The sequence below is a fragment of the Ictidomys tridecemlineatus genome, chromosome 7 (genome assembly GCF_052094955.1).
Source record: "Ictidomys tridecemlineatus isolate mIctTri1 chromosome 7, mIctTri1.hap1, whole genome shotgun sequence".
In the NCBI taxonomy this organism is placed as follows: domain Eukaryota; kingdom Metazoa; phylum Chordata; class Mammalia; order Rodentia; family Sciuridae; genus Ictidomys; species Ictidomys tridecemlineatus.
Window position 1 is genome coordinate 133,160,965 of NC_135483.1, and position 20,501 is coordinate 133,181,465.

A 20,501-nucleotide genomic window follows, 5' to 3' on the forward strand; every position below is an offset into this window, starting at 1 on the left:
AGTGCCTCATAGTGTGTTAGAGCTGGAAGAGAAATTAGATGTAGGTCATCCATTTTAAGATGAAAAACACTGAGACCCAGAGAGGCTGTGTTTCTGCCTCCTTAACTACCACATAAAGGCAGATTCAAATCTTAAAATTTCAGTTACCATTCACCATATATAAGAAATATGTAAGTTGATAACATGGAACACTTGTAAAAAATAATGTAAAGAAAGATGCACTATATAAATTATTTTTTGTGTTGTATTTTCTCTCTTCCTCCCTCCCTTCCTTCCTTCCTTCATTCCTTATTTCCCTCCTTCCTTTCTTTTATCTTTTGGTCAATCCTAACAGATAAAATATAAGTTTTCTCCCATTAACTTTCAAACAGAACTTGAAATCTTTAATTATAGTTTTTCTTTTTTCTCCCCTTTATCTCATCAAACTTTTTTTTCTGTTAACATAGTGACAACATGGGGCACGACACATATTTGGTTTTTTAACATAGCTGGTTTAACATAAAAACAAGCTAAGATATGCCAACTGCTACAGAAAAAGTGAAAGATAGAATCTCTTTTAATCATATTTGTGAATGTGTGTACATTTAAGCTACTGGAATTTTCCATATATTTTCATTTTTCTTCTTCTGGAGAATTTACATGGTTGCAAAAAAAGAAAAAACACAAAACCTTATTTTAGTCTTCATGGAACATAATCTTAACATCTCAGACAGTCTGAAGCATCCCCAATTACATTTTCATCTTTCTCTGGGGCTCTGTGGAGCTCTGCTAGTACTGCCTATTACACATAAGTTACTTTAAGTACTCTACTAAAGCTTGTTAAATGCTACACAAACTTTACACTTCACAGTTCTAATGTTTAACTTGAATCCACAATTCAGCTAATTTTCTGTGTTGGTAATTTCCATCTATTATTATTTCTAAATGGGTTTTTCTTAAAATAATAGTTGGTACCTGTTATGGACATGAGAAGAAATGCTTTGAACCTTTGCTTCACACATTCAACAAGGCGGAACCAACTAAGTAATGTAATGTTGGGGGCTTAATAGCGTTATTTTAACAGTGACACCACTAATAAGCACAAATAACTTGCTCAAAACATTTTATATTAAATGTAGTTGTTTTGCTTAATCTTAATTTTAAGTGACATATAGCAAAATAAATCCAAACATAATGATTCAAACCGGTATCTGTATACATCTATATTTATTTCAGGAATTTTCCTTTTTATGAGGTGAAGCTAAAGTACACTGTTCAAAATACAAAACTCATATTATGACTTTCTGCATGTCATCCTAACAGACTGTACTTAAGATTCTGTATGCTTTTGATTTGATACAATTATGTTCTGAGCCACATGCAGACTACACGTATGCTTTTGAACACGTATGCTTTTGAGGGAGAATAACATTTGAAATCTCAGTTACTGAGCTTCACAGAGGAAATGTTTCTTGGCTGAAATTCTGGCAAAATTTTATTTTCCAGCACAGCATTTTATTAGGGTTTCTTTTACCCTAGAGCAGTAATTTCATCTAAAACAAACAAAAAATTATAGAAAATATTCCCAAAGGTATAAAAAAAACCAATGAAACTTTCATATTCCTGAATGCCATAGCATCAGCTACATCTGGAAAGAGAAAGCTTAACATTTCTTTTCTGTCTTCATTGCCTAACATCAGTGAAATGTTGCAATTATTATATAATTATTCTTAATTTCTATTTACAAGTAAAATTTCAATCAATCATCTTTTATTTCAGGACACTTAGAATATTATAAAAATAAGCAACAAACAAGCTTCCCATTTTTATCTGTCAAAGGTAATCTCCTTCCACAATTTAAGCCTCACTTTATTCCTCAATAGGTAAACTGATATCAGGTTATTTCAGAGTGTAGAGACAAAGCAAAAACAAAGATTAAAAATTCAGACAAGATGGAATTTGGAATTTAAGAGTATTTACTGAAGTAAAATAATCTTTGTGAAATGATTCATCCAAAACTAAGTGCATATGAAACAACATTTGGGAAATAGCAGTATTTTGTCATCACTCTAAATTTCATTAAAATGAGATTTCCAAGAATACTGGCCTTTTATTTTACATTAATTTTCAAGTAACTTATCAGTGTCCTATTTATGGCAACAGCTTTGTTAAGAAGATAAAAGAGCTGAACTATGTGTGAAAAGAGGTGAGCAGTGGACATTTTTTTCTTTTCTTATGAATGTTATAATGAATAAAGGCATATATTTATAGTTAAAAAGTTTATGTTTTGCAGAGATATATCTAGTCTTCTTATAATCACATATACTGAAAAACTAAACATTACCAGATACATTATTTTCATAACTTTTCAAAGAAAATTTTATATTTAAGATTTCTTTTGTGATTTTTTTTTAAAGTCACATTTTGATTTTGAGTTCTATTTCTCTTTATGTCACAAATTGCAACTTTTCTCCTCTCTAAAAAGTGCTTTCTCTGAAGAGGGATTTAGTCATTCATTAGAAATTCTGGGGGAAAAAAAAAAACTAATCTGATCTCATCAGTATATCTGAGCCTTCATCACTTCACAGTTATTTTGATTGAATAGTTAGATGGAAAATTAGGGGGAAAAATGCCAAAGAAGACACACTTGTTACATAGACACCTGCACACTATGCATGTCCCATGTTATATTAGCAATAAGAATACTGTAATAGCTGACCCTAACTAGTGCCTTAATTAGCTGGTATTAAATGATAATTAAGACTATCCCAATTAAGTTTTAATTTTAAAAAAATTAAGTACAAATTCAGTCATTCAATAAAGTGTTGTCGTCCTTTGGTGTGTTTCTAGGCACAGAATATAGCAATTTACTATTGACAAGCACTAACGGAGGAGGTCATTTCACAAGTATAGTGTGGACAAAGGTGAACCGGGCAACTGATGAAATCTGTGGCCAAGGCGAAATAGCAATCTCTGAGCCAAATGGTAATAAAGTTACTGAAATGAAGCAATGTAGTTTCTAAACTGAACTGTCATAAAGGAGGATATGTGCTTCAAACTGGCATGTCAGTGGTAATTAAAATATTATTTCTCTTTTTTAAAAAGTTCCAAATGGCTTTAATAGTCATATCGATTTTTTTTATTCAAACAGCTAAAAGAGAGGTTAGTAGGATACTGCTGGGCGGACAGGGCAAGGAGTGAGCAGTGCAGAGGTTTGCAGGAAGGTAAGGCAAAGCCTGTAAGGGCAGGAAAAGAAAAAGAAAAGGAAAAACCTGAGCAGATGGATTAACGTACTACAGTCTATGAATGTGTCCACAAAATACCATGCTACTGCACAGTAAAGAAGGTAATGGGATTCAGAAGTTATATACACTATTAATGCTCAGAAAGCAATAGCTACATGTAGACTATATTTATTATTCATGTAAATACTGTAAGTTTCTGTGAGGCAAGATAACCAAAGTAAAGTTCTCAAAATGCATTCCCTTGAAGAATCCGAGGTGAATCTAGCAATGGGTTCTCTTCAAATGAATGCTAGATTATAAATTTCTCATGGAATCTGATGCCAGACTGGGGATTGGATGGCTCCCCCAGAAAGCCACCATTCTATCTGCACCAGAGAAGTCCATCACCTTGCAGTAAGGAGCTGTGCAGTCAATATCCTCATCCAGACACTCCTCCAGCGACCAAGACACTTCTCTTTAGGGGAAAAACCTTTCTAAAAAGTTAATACTCAGCAATAAAACAGGCTTCTGTACCATTTTTTTAATATAATGCACTTTACAACTGGCTAATTTCATGCAATCATCTTTCACTTAATTAAACCTACACTCACATTACTGAGTAAATAAATGATTTGTTTAAGCTTGAATAGAAAGTACAAAATAGTTCATTTGGAGAGAGCACAAAGGAATCATCAAGGATCTAGGGCCCAGGCCAGAGAATCATGCAAATCTTAGTTTCAGAATGCTGGAGAAAAGCCAAAGCCTTGGAAATTTCTACAATATTTTTTCTTGAAGTATAATCCTACCTTACAAACTACAGCATTCCTCACCCAGCTGGTAGACCCAAGATGCAATCTGTTGTGTGATCAAGGATCTATCTGCACAGGACTTGGAAGACCTCAGACCGCATTACCAGAGAAGCCCCTTTTTGCCAGTATTTGCCTGATCCCTGAAAAGCAAAATAAATATATAAAACATATTTCCGGAATCAAACTTAGCTTTTCTTCTCATATCTATGAGGAAAAAAATAGAATGGTGTTTTAAAATGGGCAGGTCAATCAATTTATTTTTCTCTCATGCTCTTGAAAGCTCTAGGAAAAAAGAAATATACTAGCTAGATGTAAACTGTTATTTGTCTTTATTTTCTGATTTCTTTGCTAAGGTTTACATATGCTATATACAACAGCCCATAAGACAAATATTCACTGAATAAGAAATTTCCAATTAAAACCAATAAACAGTCGACTGGATATATGTGTGCCATGAAGCAAATGGCAGGTCTTTATAAAATCTCTCCTGAAGTTTTGTATCTTCCACACAAATATTAAAAATTATAAGCCAAAGTAGTGATCAATTAATGTTCCAATAGGATTATTATTATTAAGAATACATGATGCAGAAAGCAATCTTGTCAATGAGCCACCTTCCTTTTTTAGGGACAAGGGTAGTCATCCATAAAACTCTCCAAAACTATAAATTGAACCCAGAGGTCTATGATCCTTGCAAAGAAATACAAAGTAAGATTTAGCAAGGATACAAGCTAGCCTTTAGTGAAATTATAAAGATTAAACAACTGCTTGTCTGTCCTTGGTTTATTTTGCTTTTTATTTTGGCAAGGCTAGATGACCTTCCTCCAAAGGAAATAAATCTGTAAAGAGCTGAAGATCATAGGCAATTAATGCACTGACCAACAAGAGAGTCCTCTCCAATTATGGTTTTGGATGTGCTAAATGCAGGTGGAAATGTGTTTGCAAAATCAAGGTGAAACAAAACGCAGGCAGACTGCCCTGCTGGAAGACAGGATGGACTTTTGCTCTGTGCAAGATTTTTTGCTGCCCAACTGGGACATAATAATGTCAGCTAAATGAAAGGGTTTTATTTAGTGTCCATTTAAACAAAACTCACTGTTTAAATTATGACACAATAGGTATTTGGAAGTCTTCTTCATTCCTTTAAAAGAAGGTAAACCAGAATTCAGCAAGAGATGCAGGTGCTATTTCATCTTGAAATGGTTCCCACCCTCATTCAGGTAACAAGTTATATATTGGTAAAATAAAGACCTAGAGTATTAACTAAAGAGACACAATTATAAGATGACACCAACTCCGCATTCACCTGTATGCAATGGCTTTTCTGGCTCCAAAGAACCATCCGTTTATAATCTTTCCATATAAACTCTTTAATGCTTCACTAAAACTAAAATCTGCATACATGCATTTGGATACACACACACACACACACACACACACACACACACACACACACACACACACACACCATGAGGGAAAAAAGCTTTCCTCTTTAACCACAGATCTGTAGTAAAATCATATCACCATTTTACTCCAAAGGCATTGCCTGGATTAGAAGAAGCTTGCCACTTCTCAAAGCAAGTCCTGTTACCATAACGAATGTACATTTTACCAGCCTTGGAATTCTAATCGTGTTTAATACAGTTTCATGTTGCATCAAAGTACAAAATCAATACCATTTGTCCAGCATACAGGAAAAATGGAATCTATAAACGGTCCTTATTGAGTAATTAAACACCTATTATTGTCATGGGTAGTGAAACAATGAATATGATAAGATAAATTTTTGCAAGAAAATACTGCAGTGATTAATACCTCCCTATGTATTAAATAAAAATGACTGCCTTTTGTGCAGTACTGCTGGCAGAAGAACGGGGACGCAGAAGTAGTTGCCAGTGCCACAATAACAGGCTAACCTTGAACTGAACTCCTTTCCTCAAGAAATTAAATGCTGTAGCAGGACTTTAAATCCCCCCACTTAGAGCTCATTTGTGAGCCATGTAACCTGCAGTTCCTGAAGAGAACTCATTATCTTCAGAAGGAGAATCCCTTTATAATTTCTTTATGAATGTGTATATTGTTTCTATAAAAAAAAGTATTTCACTGTCCAAAAAGGATAAGAATATTAACAGTGTAAGCAAGGTGAAGAGACTTGTACCAATCAGATACCAATTCTACTTCGAAGAATTCAAGCACAGAATAGAATCTGTTATGGAAAACTGAATGTAGGATTGAGAATGAGCTCAGAGAAAATGCATATTTAGAAAAAGATATTACTCTATTAGACTGATGCTAACGCTCTTGGTTGTTTAGTTGCTAGAGTTCTGTAAGTCTTTCTGTCCCTGTTTATCTGTCTGTCTGGCATTACCAAGAAAGCTCTTATTCTACAGCCCCCACTCCCCTGTATGCATATAAACACACATACCTCCCACCCACCATTCGCCACATGGTCTTCCATTGCTTTGCCTTTTTTTCTTTTCTTTTCTTTTCTTTTTTTTGACTTAAGAATGATGCACCAGGAACAACTACAAAGTACAAAAGATGAATCTATGGATGTGACACTTGTAAAGGGTAACCCTATTTCACAAGTGATATGGGACAAAAAAGAAAGAAAAAAGGCCACTGAAGCAATAACTGCTCACTGAATTACCATTAAATTGTAAGATTTACAATCGAATGTACAGTAAGTGCATATGTAATGGAGTTTGTCCTCTAGAAGAATATAAAGTGAATCTTTGCAGCATAGGATGTGTGTAGGTGATGTATGTTTCCTTTTAATTTATTTTTTAATTAAAAACAAAAAATTCAAAACACACAAAAAAGGATGTATTACAGAATCTCCAGCAAAACCCTAAGCCTTACTTAAAAGCTTACCTAATTTTAAGTGTACTTTATATTAATTACTCTCATTCTCCATCCAACTGAATTCATGCCTCTAAACACAAATGTAAGGCACATAATCAAACACATATAGGAAAACAAGATGTCATGTTATCCTCTTACAGCATTAATACTTGGACAGTTAAACTTTCTGAACTGTTCATTAAGTAAAAAAATTGCTGATACCAAACATTGGTTATACATTACAAGATTTTTTTTAAGATAAAAAAGAAAGAAGACAGTTTATTAGTAGTATTCTGTAAGTCAGAAAAATTCTGCAAGGGAGAAAATTCAAGTATGATATTTATGCAATAAAATATCAATAACATTATACCTATGTTTATTTTTATTAACACAAACAACCTCCAGAAAGGAATTGGCTATTATGGAGGAAAAAATGCTTAAAGTGCTCTAATTATTTCTCTAATAATCATTAAAAGCAAATTCTAATAATGATCTCTGAATTGCTTTCTAAAGTAAACATTGGTGAAATAATGCCGATTTCCACCTCATGACAGACAAACACTTAATAAAAAACATATATAACTGGTCAGAGATACATGCACGTGGATAATGTTTTAGCAAAAGCTTTCTGAAAGAGGAAAAACTGATAGAAGGTTGCTTAACAATATCTCTTAAAAGATTTTATTTAGTTTCAGTAAATAAGTGTCTTCTTTAAGTAGTATTAGAGAAGTCACTGTCCTTGAATTAAGTTAAAATGTAAAACTATTGCGCTGATTTTGCAAATCTATGGTTTGCTCTTCTCACCTCTCCCCCAAAGGATCTGAATTTTATTTTAAAGGATTAACAAGTAACACCCATGATCAGCAATGATATCCTTGTTCTTTTAAACCTTAGTGAATCAAGTTCAGTAAAGGTGAAGTAGTAGAATTATCAGTACAAGTGGCCATATCATTAGAGCCTTCAGCAAGGTGCTGCATAGAAATGCCTAAATAAACAGCAGCATAAAGGATATGGAATGTGATATATACACATAATCTCTGTCTATACACACACACACACACACACACACACACACACGCAGCCTGCCTCTGGTTATTAAAAATATAAAATAGATGCATCACTGTATATAAACCAAAAGGTATTTACAACTGTATATAAATGAAAAGGGATTTCTTATCCCCCCTCACATCAATTTTAACTTCAATTCTAGTTTAAATGGTGTTCCATTCCCCCTCCCCTTGCTAAGACATTTGAAAGAGTATCCTCAACCTCAGTTTGTTAAAGCCCCTCTAAGCTACAGTGAGCTGAAGAATTTTCAGCATCTGATGAAGACCAGTGGACCACCTGATACTTTTTCAGCAGGGTGATAAAATTAAAGGATGGCTTTGATTTGCTTGAAGGATTACTTCCCTTATTTAATTGTTTAAAGTGCACGGTATTAACACAAAGAAGGGGGAAAAAGAAAATTAAGAAGGTGACTGTAGAGCCTGAGCTAATTGCAAGCTGATTAGATTGTGCCATGCGAGAGAGCTCTCCCTCCGTTACATACCATCACAAGCTCTGGTCTCTTCCACCCTGCTGCTGCAGCAAACAAGCTGATTTGCTAACAAAGTGGTCAGCTCGGGCACTTGCACAGCGGCTCACGGGGTCCACAGAGGGCTGCTCTCCATGCAGAGAATCTCAAGCTCCATTTTCCAATCTGATTACACGGCTCCTTGTTCCAGCAGCCTTAAACCTTCATGGCAGTTTACCAACATTTTCATCACTTTTTTCTTTTACAAAGCAAAAGAACTGATAAGCTCTCAGGTACCCAGGATTTCATAGTCAATGGCTGGCCAGCAGCCAGCATTCCCTCACCACACAACTGTTTCGGGCCACACCGCATAAAGCAGACAGGATTTACCAGACAGCACAGGACTATTAGAATTTTGCCGTGTGTACAAGTAAGCAGCCTGTTTCTGTCCTTACAGATGTCGACTATTGTGTCTAATCACATCTAGGAGGTAGAGAGATCTAATAAGTGTCCTGCCTGCCCCCCACATGATCCCCCAAAATAGGCAATGCAAAGCAAACCAGTAAGCATATGTCCATGAATTCACTATTACACTAATGGATATGAGCAGGAAGTCTGCCTAGTAAATGCATAGAACTACAAAAAGTTCAAAGTCCTGGTCTGATTACCTCCATCACCATGAAAGCAATCCTGGTGACTTTCTATTAAAATTTAAAATAGTGGAGATAATATAAAATACTGATTAGTACATTCAAACTTTGGCAATTCTCTAGATATTTAAAAAGGCAAGCCCAAAGATGTGGAAATGAGGCACAAAATTTATCATCTAAAGCAGCTTCTCAGAATTAATCTTACAACCATTTATCTGCAAAAGTCACACCATCCAGGCGGCACAAGTTTCAATGTAACCTGTTCACACTCAAAAGTTGAAAATAATGACTGCTACAGCATTTCAAGTTGAAACACTTATGGATAGATGGTCCTACATAATATTTTCTAAAATTCACTTTAACATGTAGCCTATCCATAGGCCTAAAATGCAAAATAAATGTGGACCTAAAGTATGAGTTTTACAGTGATGGAAGTGCTCAGTCACTGGGTGCTACCATTCATCCAAAAAACAATAAACAAATAAAAAATAATAACAGAGCCTCCTCTGGCCATGGCCAATACTTTCTAACAAAGATAACAAAAAGGGAAATGCCTTTTAATGTCTGTGGTTATTCCTGGTTCATTTCTGCATAATATTGATCTACAATAAAGGACTGGGGAGGGGAGGGGACGGAGAGGAGTCTGTAGTTATGGGAAAAATGTACAACTCGGCTCGCACAATGCCTCAGTGTTCCAGCTCACCAGTGCGCTGACCCTCTGCATCTCAGAGTCATTAGCCGGAGTCCCAGCCCTGCCTCTAGGAGGGGGGATTTGAACTCACACACCAATGTGGGGAGATTCGGGATTTTAAGCAAGCCAGACAGAGGGGTCATTCCTCCTCGCTGATGAGGAGGACGCCTGTCCCCTGGGGAGGGGAAAACTGGATGACTGACTGTCGCAAGATGCAGGCAATGGATGTGCTGCTGACTCAGGGATGGACTCTGACAGCCACCCTGCTTCAGCCCTGAATGGGAGCGGTTGTAGGGCAGCAGCACTGACAGGACATGCAAAAGTTGAGAAGAATAGAAGAGATAGGAAAGAGGGAATAAATGAGCAGAAGAAACAACCAGTTCTTTCCAAGACATATGCACACCAGAAATAAACATTTTTCCTTCTTGCAAGTGAATGTTGCCCAACAGATAAAAGATGTGTTTGTGGTCATGCATATTTAGAACAACCACAGCATTTCTGAAAGGACTTAAAAAGAGGACATGCATTTTTAAAACTGATAGGCTAGGTTGGGTATATATCTATACACACGATACTGCAAAAATCTATAAAGTCAAAGAAAGTCTGCATATACACCCATATATGTATTTGCATGTGGGTGGTATTCTGCATAAATGACTGTCAACTTAAAATGCCATTCTCTAATTTATATGCAAATTCTACCTCTGGTAAAATAAAAACATATTTTAAGCAGCTTATAGTGCCAACACATTATTCCCATGAATGATTCCTAGTAAACTATTTATGCCAACTGTGGGGATTTTTTTATGATTTATTGGATGGCAAATGAAACCACTTAAACTATAGTTGTCTGTATGAATCAGTAATTTTCATGTTTCTAATTAAAATGTAAACAGCGTAATGAAGACATCAAGTTTTTAGGCAAATGTCTCTTCCAGTGCCACTTGGGGTATGGTAATTACTGGAGCAGATCTATGGATGCTCCTGAATCCTCTACAAGTCCAGATTAAAAGCATTACTGCTAAACCTGGCTTTTTACACGAGGGAATTTCGTATTGCAACCCATTCCCAGTTGGCTTACAGATGCACGTTGACACTACCTTTAAAAAGTGGTCATTAAAAAAAATCACAATGGAAAAAGACAAATGAAGTAATTTATATTTAAAATGCTCACTATATAAGATTTACTAGAAATCAAACACTAGAACTACATCTGCTCAGTTTCTTGGGGAGGAAAGGGGAAAAAAAAAAGAAAAAGAAAAACAGCAACCAAACATTATCTACCTTACATTTACAGAGCCAGGATCTGAGGCGAAGAGCAAGTGAAGATCTGACTCCAGATTCAAAGATTATGTTAATTTCCAAGACTTCTTTTGTTTAAATGAAATATGTTCAAAGTTTTAAAATTAGCACAATTTAAAAAGTAATATATACAATCCACGGGGGAAATGTGTCATTTTCCCTTACATTGAAGAAGGTAAAAGTGCCTTTGATATAAAACTGCAATCTGTTTTCATTTTGATTTCAGCATCTATTTTTTCTGCAATTCGTCAAAATTTATCCTAAAGCAAGTGACCTCTTATACATACTGAGAAAATGCATCACCTTTTCTGCTTACAACTGTTAATTGAACTGCTCTCTGAAGCTTATTTTCCCAAGTTATCCAGCACACTTATTTTACCTGTTTACCACCCAGCACTAGAATAGTTATTTTTAAAAAAGAATTATAATTCTGCCCCACCTCTCCCTTCATATACCCCTTAGAACTCCACACTTGGAGTTGAGGGGTTATATTATACTGAAATCTACAGTGGGAAAGTCTGAAACATATGGTAAAAGGATTCTCCTCTCCTACTCACCCCGGCCCAGGACTCAAAGTCTACAGACTGACTGGGAGGGCCAACATTCCTATTATTTTTACATAAATGCTAGACAAGCATGTTGCTGAAGCTGGCTGTAGAATTTAGAATGGATAAGAAATGTGAATGTGTGCAGGGGTGAATGAGATAGAAATTTTTGCACTGTGATGTTTTAGTACTAAAGTAATGCAAACAAATATGTATGCAACCACCATCCTGGAGCCAGGGAGAGTGTTTCATCTTAAAGTGTTGTGTCTACACTTCCATCTGAAAACCTATAAGCTTCTTTTTTCCTGAGTTGGACACAGAGACATAGTATTTTGGGATGGGGGAGGGGTGGGGCATGGAGAGAGAGGATTTGAGAGAGGCATATTTGGGTGATGCTTATGATTTTTTCAACATCTCCGGGGGTTTTCAGAGGGAAAGAAAGCTGATTAAACAAGGCCAAGTGTTTTGTCGGCTTAAGGGTGATATCATAGTTGTGTTCAATATCAGAAGTGTTGCGAGTATGGGCATCATTTCTGTTCGCTTTGTGCCAGAAAGGTAAACACGGGATTGCATTGTGGATTAAAACAATAAGAAATCCCTTTCCTCTCAGGCTTTCAAGGCCGTGTTAATCGGGTGTAATTTTTAATGAAGACTAGCTGCTTGGTACTCATTCAAGACATTTCATTAGAAGGTTATTCATTTAAAAATCAACGTTTCAACCATATCAAGCTGTAACCTTTCTTGAAATGTAAATGAATGGTTTAAATGAGAAGATTAATAAAGAAGGGATGTTCCAATTCCAAGCATGGCATGCTATGTATTTTTAAATTTGTCTATGCCAGATGCTGTCAGTCAGAACAAAAAACTGTCCAAGCAGACAATCTGTGCGTCTGAATGTTGATCATGTTGGAAAGTACAGGGGGGAGGAGGGGAGAGTGTGTCAAGGATTCATGGTCCTTCATCTTTGCAGTAGAGCAAACACGTCTCTCAGTATAGCGACAGACAGCTGCTTCCACTTTCTAATGTGCCCTAACTTAGATCACTGAAAGAATTGTCAGCACTCAGAGAAACACACAAAGATAACACAGCCAGCTGCCATGGAGGGGAAAAACAGCACAGCTCAGAAGAAATGGGATTTGTTCCATTTGCATGATGCTGCCTCCCCTGGGCCCTTTTCTTTCAAATCCAAAGCACAAAAGACAACACTTAACATATTTGCTTAAAGATGACAACCTCATGTTGATTTCATTTGGATGTAACAGTGTCAGGATTACAGATATAAGAATATATTATATCTGTAACAGAGACTGACAAATGTACCCATCAGTGGAACTGTCTGATTCATCTGCTTATACAGCCATTTTACCATCCCAAGGGTGCCATCTAAGTAGTAACTTTAGAAGACTGAAGGTCTAATTTTATTACACCACATTTCAACCTACTAAACAATATTATTTCTAAAATAGATCATTTTTATTGGAAGTCTCCCTGATGAAAAATCCAGTAGACACCAGAGAATTTATGAACTGTATGGGTCCTTTGAACTCAATATACTGCCCATTTTAAACAACTTTTCTTGCTGTATGGCAAAATCCTAGTATCAAAGAAGTGAAAGTTAAAGAGAGAATACATTCATTTTGAGTGTACATATACTGCTCTATTAAATACATATATATGTATATATATATACATTATATAGAGAGAGGCTGATTATATTTTATGCTGCTCACTATAAAATTAGGTATTACTTGGTCTATTTGAATAAAATCTTTCTAACTCCTTACTTTTGTCTCTTCCATAATAACTCTTCCCTCAATACAGTATGCATACTTCAACAGCATCATGAGTAATCATTTCCTGTCAATATCTTTTCAACATTTAGTCAATCTGATTTCCAGTTAAGGTATTTCTTTTTTAAGCAGAGGATAAGACAAGACAATGATTTAAAGCTACATTGGTTAGCTGCTAATCATTAAAACATGCTCAGCTAAGAAAACCATGATTCTGATCTGAAGCCTACATAGTTTTATGAATCTTTATTCTGCATAGTTTTATGGATTTTAACTTCAATTTTAAGTAAATAGATTTAGAACGATGTAATTAAATTGATTTATTTATATCTACAGTACTCTTGATTTACTCTATTGGCATTTGTGTTCGGGGGTGGGCATTGAAAATTCAGACACAGGAGAAGGAAGGGAGCAAATATTCAGGTTCTTAACACATGCACTGTGTGTATGCATACACAGATATCTGTACACAACCCAACTAACTGACTTCCTATAATGAAATGCTGGCTCCCTATGTTCCTACTTGTCCAAAGGAACGCTCTAGTGCTTGTTGCTATTTACTGGCAACAGTATAATTCACTCATTTGGTCTTGTTTTATAAAATAGAGTTAACTGCTATATGTGAAATTTCTGCACAGCAGATGGTTACCAATCATTGTTTTCCATTTGTTTAGTTTCTAGTAAAAAGAAGAAAAACTCTGGGGTAGTGATGCAAAGAAAACTAGCAGCCTACATGATAACCCAACCAGTGGCAGGAGATTCATTTTTTTAAAAAAATGACTTTTATCGGAGAGTATATTAAGATTAAATATAATTTTGAGGAATGGGTAGAGGTTATGTCCATCCCCATACATAAAGGAAAAGGCCATTTGAATAATTTATTTTATCCCATAGTGTAAAATCCTCTAAAATTTAATCTCTTTATTTTTAAAGTGATCAAAGTTTCTAAAAGGAACTTATTATAACCATTAATGTTTGTCATTACCCACAATGAAATCACTTTCTGTACCTATAAGTAGCCCAGTTGTCCAACAGAAAATGGGAAATAGTAGCCATTTGTGGACAAGTGCACATGCACAGAAAATTAAGCTGTAAATATCTGGACTGTGTTATTACTGGAATCTGGAAACATCTGGGGCTAGAGAAAAAGCCAAGCCCCATTTCCACAATGTCCAGGTAATTGCTTAAATGATTTATACTTTACTGTTTCTATTAAAAATGGCTTTAAAGAGAAACATTTGTAGGCTTGGTCCTGCAATAAAAACTGGTATCTGATTTCACTTGTACAAAATCTTGTGAAAGATGTTACATTTCTTCAAGGACACATACATGACTAAACTAAACCCTGGACAAAGACTGAGTACTAACAGAGGTGTGGTCATTCACTCAAAGAAAACAGTTATATTAGGAAAGTAAATTTTAAGTGGTTTACTTGTGATTAGTTTTTATTCTAAACAAAAGTATCCAACAGAAAGCATTGTGTTCATGCACTTATGACAAATATATCCAATCCACTTTCGGGTAAATTGTAATTCCCGTTTCAATTCCAGTTTAATTAATTTCACATAAATCTTGTTTACTAGTACTGTGACTGAATGTCAACCAAATCTAATCCTCAAGGGACAAATAGGTGTTACCTGCCAGACAGACTTGTGCCACTTAGATAAGAATCTGGAGAGGGATTTAAATTGGTTCACTTAGATGATATCTGTATGGAACTACCAACTAGCCAATTCACAATAAAGGTACTCTCAGTGTCATCATGTTTCAATACACATACACACACACACACACACACACACACACACACAGGCACACACACACACAGTAGTATTCACGTGAAAAAAAATTGATTTTAGATTTTAAGACAATTTAACAAATATAAAGTTTATATTCTTCAAGAATTGTCTTTTCTACTCCTATCTAATATTTCAAATACTAACAGCTGTCAACTACGCATATGAGGAGTAAAAAAAAACCTGCAACAAAATAAACCATTGACCACTGACTTTTAACCATATTTGATGGTACCAATTTATATCACTACCCTCTCAGAGGCATCCTCCAATATTCCGCTGTGAAAAACAAAAGGCATTTTAGGTACAAAGAAAATACTTCATGGATAATTTTATCCACTTCATTTAAAAAACCACAAGTTCATGATTGTAAATCAAGTACAATATTAAGTCTTTATCTTTTTAAATATTCCCTAGATTTAGTATGGTTGTTGGTAAGCAACCATTAGAAGAAGGCTTTACCATTTCTGGTCTTGACTCTCAATCTGATGGATCTGAATTTGTATTTTAGCAATTTTAACTTACTAGTTTTTCATGGAATGGTTGCCAGAAAACCAGAGGAACTGATTTAACAAAGAAACCAAACACATGGGTCTTTGTTGTAGTCACACTGCAAAACTTCTTTTGCTACTTTAAACATATTGTTTTGTAGTCTTTATTATTCTACCTATAATGTACTCATCACTGTCTGAGCTCTTTGCTTGAGATGGCAGTGTCTTGAATGTAATTAACTAAGCAAAAGGTGTCCCACTGTAACTCACTTAATGACATATTTTTGTCATAAGCCAGATTCAGCAGTCAGCACTACAGATGCTTTCTTCTACACAGACTATACAAGATTAACTTGCATTTCAACATGAAGTGGTAAGATAGCATCTAAAGCTTTTCAGCTCTGAAGACCCCAAATTAGAAGGAGACTAGTGAGCTTTCAATAAAGGTTATGAGTTTATGAGTTTCCCTAGTAAAATGGTGTTTTTCAAAGAATGACAATCAAGTTTTTGTCTTGGGGGGGGAGGGGTTGTTTTGTTTTGTTTCTGGGTTCTTTGATGAAGATGTATGAACAAGTGCTTTTCTCTGGTGCATTTTCTTGCTTTAGAAACACAAATATGAAATAGAAACCTTATAAAACAGTGTTGGTTAATTATAATTCCAACTTTATGTCAAATGGAGTTTCCCTTAGAAAATATTTATAACATTATTTGTTGTAACATTAAGTGACAGATTTGAGAAAGAAACTGATCCTTCTCCAAGCCCACAAACCCAACTGGTAAAGCAATTGAACCACAAGAAGACAGAGGTCATTGGGTGTAATCCCAGATAAATTGTTAACTGCCCAGTATTTAGTACAAAATAAATTAATAGTGTCAGATGCTAAAGAGAACAAAAAAGTGCCAATTAAAATGTTAAGCAAAGACATTCACAAACTGCAGTCACAGAAAGTTATCAAATCAATTGTATATCAACTAGTTTGCATCTCACACCTTATCACCATAAGTACCATCAGGTTCCCACAAAATCTGCTTTTAGTATCTTTAAGGCACAAATTTACTCCCTATTTATCAGAGAAAAGGCAAAATAGAAAGAAATACCCAAGTTGCTACTGATTTCCCATGCTCAACCAAAGGCTGAATAAGCAAATGTCAATCAACCCAATGTTAGCATGAAGTTGATCAGTAAGTCTCATTATTCTATATTCACAAATTGTTTTTTGAGAAGAAATACATGAGAAAAAATTAAATATGTTCAGAATAGTGATTTGATGCTATTTGTTACAGCCCTTAATCAAAGCAGGTTCGAATTTTGTGTTTTGTGGGATTTTAAACAACATCATAAAGTTGCTTTAATAAAATAACTTAAGTGCCCTCCTATCCAGAGACATAAAATTAGAATGACTATAGGCTTATTTTCAGGTATACAATTACAAAACTATTTTTCTGAGTTATAATGTGTCTTTAGTAATTACATAATAATTTAGGGATTTCGATTTTTAAAATGAAATACACAATTTTAATAGCTTTGTTCTTTAAATATTTTCAGAGGTGTCTTCTGATTTTTTAAAGTAAATTTAACAAAGTGACAGTCTCCATAGCTTTTATCAATTCCATTTACCAAATATTCATTGAACACCTGTTATAGACTATATACAATATACACAGGTTCAGGAGATCTAAATTAAGAATGATTTGATGAGTCTGTTCTCAAGGAATTTACAATTTCCTAAAAGAGAAACATGATTAACTATAAAAGAAAAATAATGATCAAAAAAAGATATTTTTAAAATATTCAGATAATATTAAGTAGATGTGAGAATTGACCCTGATCATTGTTACTCATGGAGGCTTTTACAGATGATCCAACTGTTGGCCTGGATACCAAAGTAGTGGTAGGATTTCACCAGATGAAGAAGGGTATTCCAGGAGTAAAAAGACCAAGTAAAGTAGAGAAAAGAGGGAAAGAGAAAATCACTTTGGTGGAGGTCCAATTTTCACCCTAATTTATATATAAATATATATACATATATAAATATATATATAAATACTATCTATGTGTATATATATATAGAGAGAAATATAGATAGATAGATAGATAATATTTAAGGTCCATAATTCCGATGCCTAAATTAATCTGATTATCAGTCTTTCATTTAAATCTCTCACTGAAGAAAAGTATCATCTAATTAATATTCATCAACTTTCCAGATACTAGAATTATTGACACTGTTGTTTGCAACCAATTAGTAAGCATAGTTGATGAATAGTTGCCATCCCCTTTGAAGGACTTAACTAAGTCCTTGATCTTCTTTCATTGTCTCCAGAACAATTTCTTGAGCTTCTTTATGAGAAACAGAAACTTTTTTCATCAGTCATAGGCCACTAGCAAGGTTCCAAGTTACTCAAATTCACTAGGCCATGACGAAGCAAGAATTAGTTATATAGAACTGCAAGAAATTTTACTAGTCATTGAATCATCTCCTCTTTCAGAAAAAGAAAACTGTGGTTCAAAGAGGCTGAGTGACTTGACAGGGTAAGAATACCATAGCTTTGGGGCTTCTGTTGACACTTTTCCTCCTACTTGTAACTTTCTGGGGCCCTCTTAGCTGTCCACTGTAGGAGGAATCTAGAGAAGCTGTTGAACTATCTCTAGTATATGTCATCAGGATGCTCAATTCAGACTGAATATCCCATTTTAATGACTTCAAACCAGAAAGAAATGTTTTTTAAACACAGAAAAGTTCTGGAGCTCATGAAACCTCATGATTCAGAGAAGTGATTCTCAATCCTAACTTGACTTTAGAATCACCTGGAAAACAGAGAAGAAACAGGCCATTCCTCCAAACTCCATTTAACTAGTCTAGGGTAGGGCTAAAGGAAAAGAATTTTACTTCATTTGTTTGAATTTTTTTTTCTTTTTTCTTTTTTCAGGTAGAATTAAAAAAATCAACAACAAATTTTGCTTGGATAAAATCAAATAATACCTGTATCTATTTCAATAATCTGAACCCTTATATAGAAATAACTACATTTCTTTCCAAAAGAAGCCCTAAAATAGGTCCATCTCAGACCTTAGTAGACTTTCTTCTATTGGTCTAAGCAAACTGAGGATATTGGGGGAAGAAAAAAAAGATTCTCAGAATAATATGAATCATCTTTAAAGGCATATGTGTTTTTATACCTATTTAAATTATAGGGAGTAAAGCAGGGAATAAATAGTTCTTTCATGTAGATGATCATAAGTCCCATTATTCAAAATGTGATTTAGAATCTGCCATTTTTAAAAAGAATATCATAATTTGTTCAGATTATAATACTGCATCCTATTTCATGTGTACTAGTCACTAATTCCTAATAAGTGATCAGTTTTGCACAAAATTATTTTAGGATTTGATTTGTAAAATTGCTAATATCATTTTTAGCAACAGTCCCATGAAAAAAAGTCCTTAGCCTTGCCTCAGCAACTTTCCCTAATTTTCTTTCCTTTTAACTGTTTCCCCCATTCTTACAAGTTGCCTTTCATGAGAAAGGGCAGTTTGCCCAAGACAACAAATGCTACTTGCCTTTCCCCTCCTCCACTACACACTCTAACATCCTCTTAATTGATTCAAACTACCTTCTCGTGGTCTAAATATCATATACTGGTGGCTCAAGGGAAATTTGATTATCCAGATGATCAAGTAATAACCAGCCTTGCAGATAAGTACAAAAAAAAAAAAAAGTCCCAGTCACTCAAAACAGTACACAGGTAGGTGGTAAGATTAGAATCCCAACCCAGTAGTGGGAGACTGACTGAGACAGCAGGGTTCTTGTTGAGTACACAAATAGAAAAAAAAAAAAAAAAAAGAGGCAGAAAAACTTTTTACTCCTACCCCTAAGCAAGTATTCCTGCAGAGTTGGCTATTAGAAAATACAGATACTATTTTTAAAAATATGTATTGAGGTACACATATGCATTACAATTATACATCTGCAACACCTCCCAGATGACAGTTTAGTGATGGGGCATTTTGGCAGGATAAATTTCAAAGAAATATTAGATTGTGGCAAAATTGCAGATTTTTACCCATAATTATAAAAATAATTATAAACAAAGCTAAAGCATACATAGTACTGTGCTCCTTCGGTTTCCCTGTGAGGTCTTTTTACTTTGATGCTAAATCTGAATAAGACGAGAGAGAAAGCACAAAACAAAACAAGCACTGTTATACTGAATATGTTCATTGAGGGATTTATTAAAGACAAAAATAATAAAGAACTTTCTATATTAGATTTTTCCTAATACTTAAATTGTTTAAATATTATTGATAAACATTTTACACTTATTTAAAAAAAACACAAAAGAGATTCAGCTTATTATACAATTTTTTTCTAAAGAGACACTAGCTCAGACTAGATGTACCTATGACTCTACTGTTTTAACATATATGATTAAATTTATACCAATAATGAGTTTTGGTTGTTATACCCAAAACATATTTTCCAAGTTAGGGAATAAATACTCTTTGTATTCATATTACACTTAGAATTCCACTCCCCCAAGAAAAAACAAAATTAGCAATGTCCATATAGGTGTATGAAATTTTAAAAGCTGGTGATATTCCCCTCATGTCAGACTAGGATTCAGTCATTTAGAATTCCATATCAGCATCCCCCCTCTAATGCTTCTTAATCTTTTGAGTAACGCAGACCTCTTCTTCAAAAGAGAACTATGCACTAACACCACTGGCCAAGGATACTATGGTAGGGGTAGGGGGGATATGACCCACATATTTTGTATCTTGGGCCTAAAATTGGCTCCAGATTTATGAGTCAAGGACAGAAAGTCAGTTTCAATACAGATGTGTTTTAAAAAGTAAAAAAATGC

At 34.7% G+C, this 20,501-nt stretch overlaps 1 protein-coding gene across 4 annotated transcripts in view; it reads right to left on the reverse strand.

The window, feature by feature from the left end:
• The window catches only part of Fign (fidgetin, microtubule severing factor), a 124,524-nt gene that overhangs the window by 94,087 nt on the left and 9,936 nt on the right, over positions 1 to 20,501 (reverse strand). For 2 of the 4 annotated variants that reach the window (XM_040294394.2, XM_040294393.2), the window contains one exon: positions 4,010 to 4,152. The exons of the other annotated variants lie outside the window; for them this stretch is intronic. The gene's annotated coding sequence lies outside the window, so the exon portion shown is untranslated. The remainder of the gene's footprint in view (positions 1 to 4,009; positions 4,153 to 20,501) is intronic. 4 annotated transcript variants of the gene reach the window in all.